Below are 6,000 nucleotides of genomic sequence, written 5' to 3'. Positions count from 1 at the left end.
ACTTCCTCCCCCTTCGCCCAGCTGCACATGGCTATAGTGGGGTGAATTTATAACACCTGGAACATAGGAAGCTGCCATATACTGAGTCAGACCATTGGTCTATCTAGCTCAGTATTGTCTTCACAGACTGGCAGCAGCTTCTCCAAGGTTGCAGGCAGGAATCTCTCTCAGCCCTATCTTGGAGATGCTGCCAGGAAGGGAACATGAAACCTTCTGCTCTTCCCAGAGCGGCTCCATCCCCTGAGGGGAAGATCTTCCAGTGCTCACACTTCTCGTCTCCCATTCATATGCAACCAGGGCAGACCCTGCTTAGCTAAGGGGACAAGTCATGCTTGCTACCACAAGACCAGCTCTCCTCTAAGCCAGCTGAAGCTGCCTTTTGTCATTCTAGCTGTGTGCCCACAACCTTTCTGCTCCACAATGCCTCCCTGACATAGAATGGGGATGTACCACATCTGTCAGGGGCATTGGGTGGGGGCGGGGGAGGCGAGAACAACATTACTTCTACTTCTGCTGCTGCAGTGGCAGAAATACAAGCCCAGTGAGAGAAAGGGAAGGTCCCTCCCTGCTGAGGTAGGAGAATGCCCACAGGTAGCCCCCCCCCAGCCCCCCCCCCCAACCTGGTGCTCACCCTGCTCTTAAAAATGGCAAAGTGGGTGCCAGGCAGAGCTGACTTATGGGGCAGAATCTCCTGGGAGGTTCTCAGGTGCGAGCCCCATTGAAAAGAACGAGAGCTATATGCAAAAGAACAATGGTTCTGTCGCCCCGCTCCTGTCCATTTCAATGAGGCTTCTAACGTTCCATGGATTGTTGGGCATTAACTGAGTATGTGATGGATTTAGATTTTCTTCCTCGAGCACCAAAATGTCTTGGGCAATCCTGGACTGAACCTATTAATAACTTCAGGCACTGAGGTGGAGGTTTGAGGGAACTGTTCTCTGGAAGCACTTGGTGAGACTCCGGCATGAGAATAAACACTGCCATCTTGTGTTGAGAGGTGAGAGCTAGGTTTTTAAAATGTTGACTTAAATAGCTGTACAGCTGTACTCAGTACAGTTTAAAAACCTCTAATATATAACCTTTCTGTACCTTTTCAGTAGACATGCCTTTTCTCTCTTTAAGGCCATATTTCTACTGTGCAATCCCGTGTGCAAATCAATCTTGGAGATGGGGCTGAAGTTCAGTGGTAGAGCATCTGCATGAAACCATTCAGAAAACCTTGAGAAAGTTTCAGTCCCTGGCATCTCCAGGTAGGGCGAAGAAAAATGCCTGCCTGAAGCCCTGGAGAGCCTCTGCCAGTCAGAGTTGACAATGGGCCAATGGTCTGACACAGTAGGCAGCAGCCAGCGTGGTGTAGTGGCTAGAGTGCTGGACTAGGACCGGGGAGACCCGAGTTCAAATCCCCATTCAGCCATAAAACTAGCTGGGTGACTCTGGGCCAGTCACTTCACTCTCAGCCTAACCTACTTCACGGGGTTGTTGTGAGGAGAAACCTAAGTATGTAGTACAGCGCTCTGGGCTCCTTGGAGGTAGAGTAGGATATAAATGTAAAAAATAAATAATAATAAATAAAACAAAAATATCCGAGTTCTGTAAGAAGTATGCCTCCCTGTGTTCAATGGAGTTTACTCCAATTAAATCAATCTGATTGATTTATTATTTCTCTGTGTAAACCGCCCTGAGCCATTTTTGGAAGGGCAGTATAGAAATCAAATAAATAATAAATAAATAAAATAAATAAGTATGTGTGCACAGCATTACACACAATCCATCCTCTAGGTCCATTTAACTCAGCATTCAGCCACGAAATTTCTGCAGAGCCCACCAGTAGAGCATGGAATATAGGAAACTGCCTCATACTGACATAGGCGAAACTAGGGAGGGGGCAGCCAGGGCATGTGCCCTAGGCGCCCCTGTGGGGGGGCACCAGTGCCATGCTGCCCCCCACCCCCTCCTCAATTTGCAGATTTTATTTTTTAAAATTAACATTTTTAAAAAATCTGTAGCCCCTTCGGGGGGACTTCCTAAGGGCCGCAGGGAGTGGGGTCTGCAAAGGTTCCCCCTCCACCCACTGGCCTCTTAAATCACTGCCGCAGACCATCCGGGGTGATTTTCAGGCCTGTTTGGGCCTAAAAAGATCAGTGCGGTGGCCATTTTGGAGGTCACCGCACATGCTCAAAAGGCCTCTGCAAGGCCTGGCAAGGCATAGGACCTCGCAGGGAGCATTTGAGCATGTGTGGTGGTCATTTTGTTTTTTAAAAGGCTACTGAAAACAAAAATGGCCACTGCACATGCTCAAATGGCATCTGCAAGACCCAAGTCTAGATTTTTCCTTGATCTAGGGAGTCAGAAGAATGCAAAGTTGTTGGCAAGGGACCTGAGCATTTAAAAAACAGATATAAATGGCACAAAAGTAAGTGGAAAAACATCTCTTTAAAAGACAATGTTAGTTTAATATCTTGTAAGCTGGCAAAACTGAAGGGTAGTGGGGAGAGGCAAGGAATAAAATGGAAATATTCACTCGCATGCTGTTTCTCTATACAGAGCTCTATCTTTATCTGAATATTTATCAAGCAATCTGATTATAATGTTTGTGGGATTTCAAACTTGGAAAGTGCCTGCCTTTAACTTGTGTGGTGCTTAAAAAAAACAACACCTGGATATCACACTGTTTTGCTCTTCTGTGGCTAGCTGCAACTTCCACCTTCTTCCTGATCAGGCTGCTGGATCCAAGCCTATTGCAAGCTGCTGGATAATTTCAGATTGTTTCCTGGGACTTCCCATGCAACCATCTCCCTTTAAGGCAAAAGCTGTTTGGACAGGGAAAAAACCATCCCTGAATTTCTTGGAGGCAGCAACCTGTAGTGAGGTGTGCTGAGGTGGCAGAGCATTTGCTAAAGAGAGCTTTCACTGCTTAGCTCTACGGAGGCATGCCCAGCACATGGATGTGCTGCGTTTCCTTGGGAAGGCGACTGGCACGTATGTGCCACATGTGTGGTTGTGTGTGTGTGTATGCATGTGTGTGTTGCAAAAGTGTCTGGAGTTGTATTTTTGAGCTGATATTATGGTAAAGTTATCTGAAAGATGGGTGTCAGATGTTTGGACAGGAGGCGCAATTTCAGTGCTTGCCCTAGGTGCTATTTTCCCTAGATACGCCTCTGCATACTTAATCAGACCATTGGTCCATTTAGCTCAGTATTTGTTGGTGTTTGTAAATTATTTAGCAAAGCGCCAAAAGAAGCTACCCACTCCAGGTACAGAGTAGAGCGCTGAGTTTAGTAATTGCAGTTATCTAAAGAACACACATGGAGCTTCTTGTACAATCTAAACTAAATAGGTTTAGTGGTGAAGCACATTTGAGATAGGAAAGACCTAGTCCTATCTATAAGCTACATAATGATAGAGCTTATGTAGCTCTACATAAGCTACATAAGGTAGGGAGAGAAAGATGTTTCCATCTGCTCTCTAAGAGGAAAGGATGGAAGAGGACTGACTCTCTACAGGAAGTACCTGGGGAGTCAAAGCAGGGGTCACAGAGTAGAGGCAAGCAGGGACAGGTAAGGAGACCCTCACTAGCTACCTCTACCCCCAATGCCCCTAGTGGTCATTAGGATAGTTAGTGCAAAAGGTCATCAATGCACTGGAACTCCATCTCCAACTGTATTTTCTACACTGACTGGCAGAGCTCTCCAATATTTTAGTCAGGAGTCTTTAGGAACATAGGAAGCTGCCGTATACTGAGTCAGGCCATTGGTCCATCTAGCTCAGTATTGGCTTCACAGACTGGCAGCAGCTTCTCCAAGGTTGCAGGCAAGAATCTCTCTCAGCCCTATCTTGGAGATGCCAGGCAGGGAATCTGGAACCTAGATGCTCTTCCAAGAGTGGCCCCATCCCCTAAGGGGAATATCTTACAGTCTTCACACACATAGTCTCCCATTAAAATGCAAACCAGGTTGGATCCTGCTTAGCAAAGGGGCAATTTATGCTTGCTACCACAAGACCAGTTCTCCTCCCATACCCTCCCTTCCAAGCACTTCCTGGAGGGACTGAACCTGGAACCTTCTGCATGCAAAGCAGTAGTTCCACCACTGAGCTGTGGCCCCATCCCCCCGTAATTTCATGACCATTTCAGCTATTGTTATAGTCCAACATCTGGCTTAGCTTATGAATGGCAATCGCCAATACCCCAGTTGTGGAGATACGGGTTTAATCACCACTACTGTTATAGCTGATGAACTATAGATCTCTTTGTAGATCCTTTTTTCCTATGTATTTAAAACAATACAAGGATATTTTTTTAAAAAACTCTCTGGAAAATCTCCAGGCCTCCTAGATTCTGCTTGTGCTTGCATACTTATATGTAGACATTTGGTCCCAATTCTTCCCATAAGATGTACCTTTTGCCAATATTTAAAGGCAAAATGTCTCTAGACAGATTTTTCTGATTGGGTAGCAATGCTGAGAGTCATCAGCATTTATCTCTGCTCATAATATAGTTCCTCTTCAGTAGTTTAATAATAATGAGAGCAGGCTCAGCTGAGATGAATGGCTCCATCTGACTGTTCGTAAAGCTCATAATTATTCCCGCAGGGCTTTTGGCAAATCTGAACTGTCTCACAGGAAATTTGTTAAAACCTTTTATAGTCTCCGCTTCACCCTGTCACCATTTCTACACTGCTGCCAACCAAATGCCAGAAGCCCACACAGGTTCTCAGCCTGGATGACTGCACGAGTATCACTATGCCAATTAATTCTGAGTTGGTCCAAACATACAAAAACAAGACAGTCCAAGGAGGGCTGTACCACTTCTAGGTCTGGAAATTCGAAGAGTATTTTAGGGTCCTTCCCAAGGAAATTTTTTGAAGAATTTCCTTAGATGGTTTCTCTCCTTCAGAAAGCAGGTGAGTGTATTGTTTTGAGTATTCCTCCCACATTAAACAACACCCGAACCTTGCAGTACAGTGTGTGGAAAGCTGGAACACATCAGGGAAATGCTTTCCCCATGATTTGCTGGCTGTCCATGTATAGGAAATTCCCCCCCCCTCTGCATTTTTTACTTTTCACTCCCAACTTTCCTCCAGGACGTTGTCCAGATTACTCCCTGCCACCGGCTCGCTATGCGTCTGCTAAGTGCCCCTCCAAATTGCCCGTGTTTCGACATTGTGGTTGCTGCACTATCAGCAGGGTGTCATCCATATTTCAGATGCATTGTTTTGAACTTTATTGATGCGTTTCAACCCTATAATGTGGTAAATGTGTTGCAGGAAAGTAGCTGTATTTTTCCATTTCTAGGAAGCTTCTTCCATTGTGCATTGCAATGCAGTGTAGTGTGGACAGTGCAGTGGGGCGGGCGGGCAGGCAGGGATGGAAGGAAGGAGGGAGGGGAACAAGCTTGGGGCGGAGGGGAGCCTTGGAATGGGTTGTGTGTGTTCAGCCTCTGGAAAAAACTCCACCTCCTGCCTGCCTGACTCCCTTTTCCCCAATCCACACATTCAGAGAGGGGGCCAGAAAAGCAGCCTCTCTTCTTAGAGGTTCTTAGGTGGACTTGGCAGCAGGTGTGTGTGTGTGTGTGTACTTGGGCTTGTGGCAAAGAAGAACAAGATGGCGGGGGCATGCACATCCTCCAAAGGTAAGGTGAGCTCCTGGCAGGCTGCTCCCCACTCTCTCTCTCCCTCGCCGTTCAGTCCCGGCTTTTGCACGGTGCAGCAGCGGCATCGATTTGGGGAGGCCTCTCTCTTTCAAGGCTTTGCTTCTTCTTCTTCTTCTTCTTCTTCTTCTTCTTCTTCTTCTTCTTCTTCTTCCTTCACACATCTAACTGCTCTCTCCTTCTCCAGCAGCTCCAGCAACAACAGGGGTGGGGAAAACAGTTCAACTGCTTCTCTGGGTGACCTAGGCAACACCCACCCCACCCCGTCCCCTCCTGCCTTCTCCCAGGCATTGCCTGCTAGGCGACATTGTGATGGACCTGGAAGAAAGGCCAGACTCAGGCAGATCTAGCAG

Source organism: Hemicordylus capensis, chromosome 5 (assembly GCF_027244095.1).
Source record: "Hemicordylus capensis ecotype Gifberg chromosome 5, rHemCap1.1.pri, whole genome shotgun sequence".
NCBI lineage: Eukaryota > Metazoa > Chordata > Lepidosauria > Squamata > Cordylidae > Hemicordylus > Hemicordylus capensis.
Note: the sequence above shows the minus strand (reverse complement) of the source record.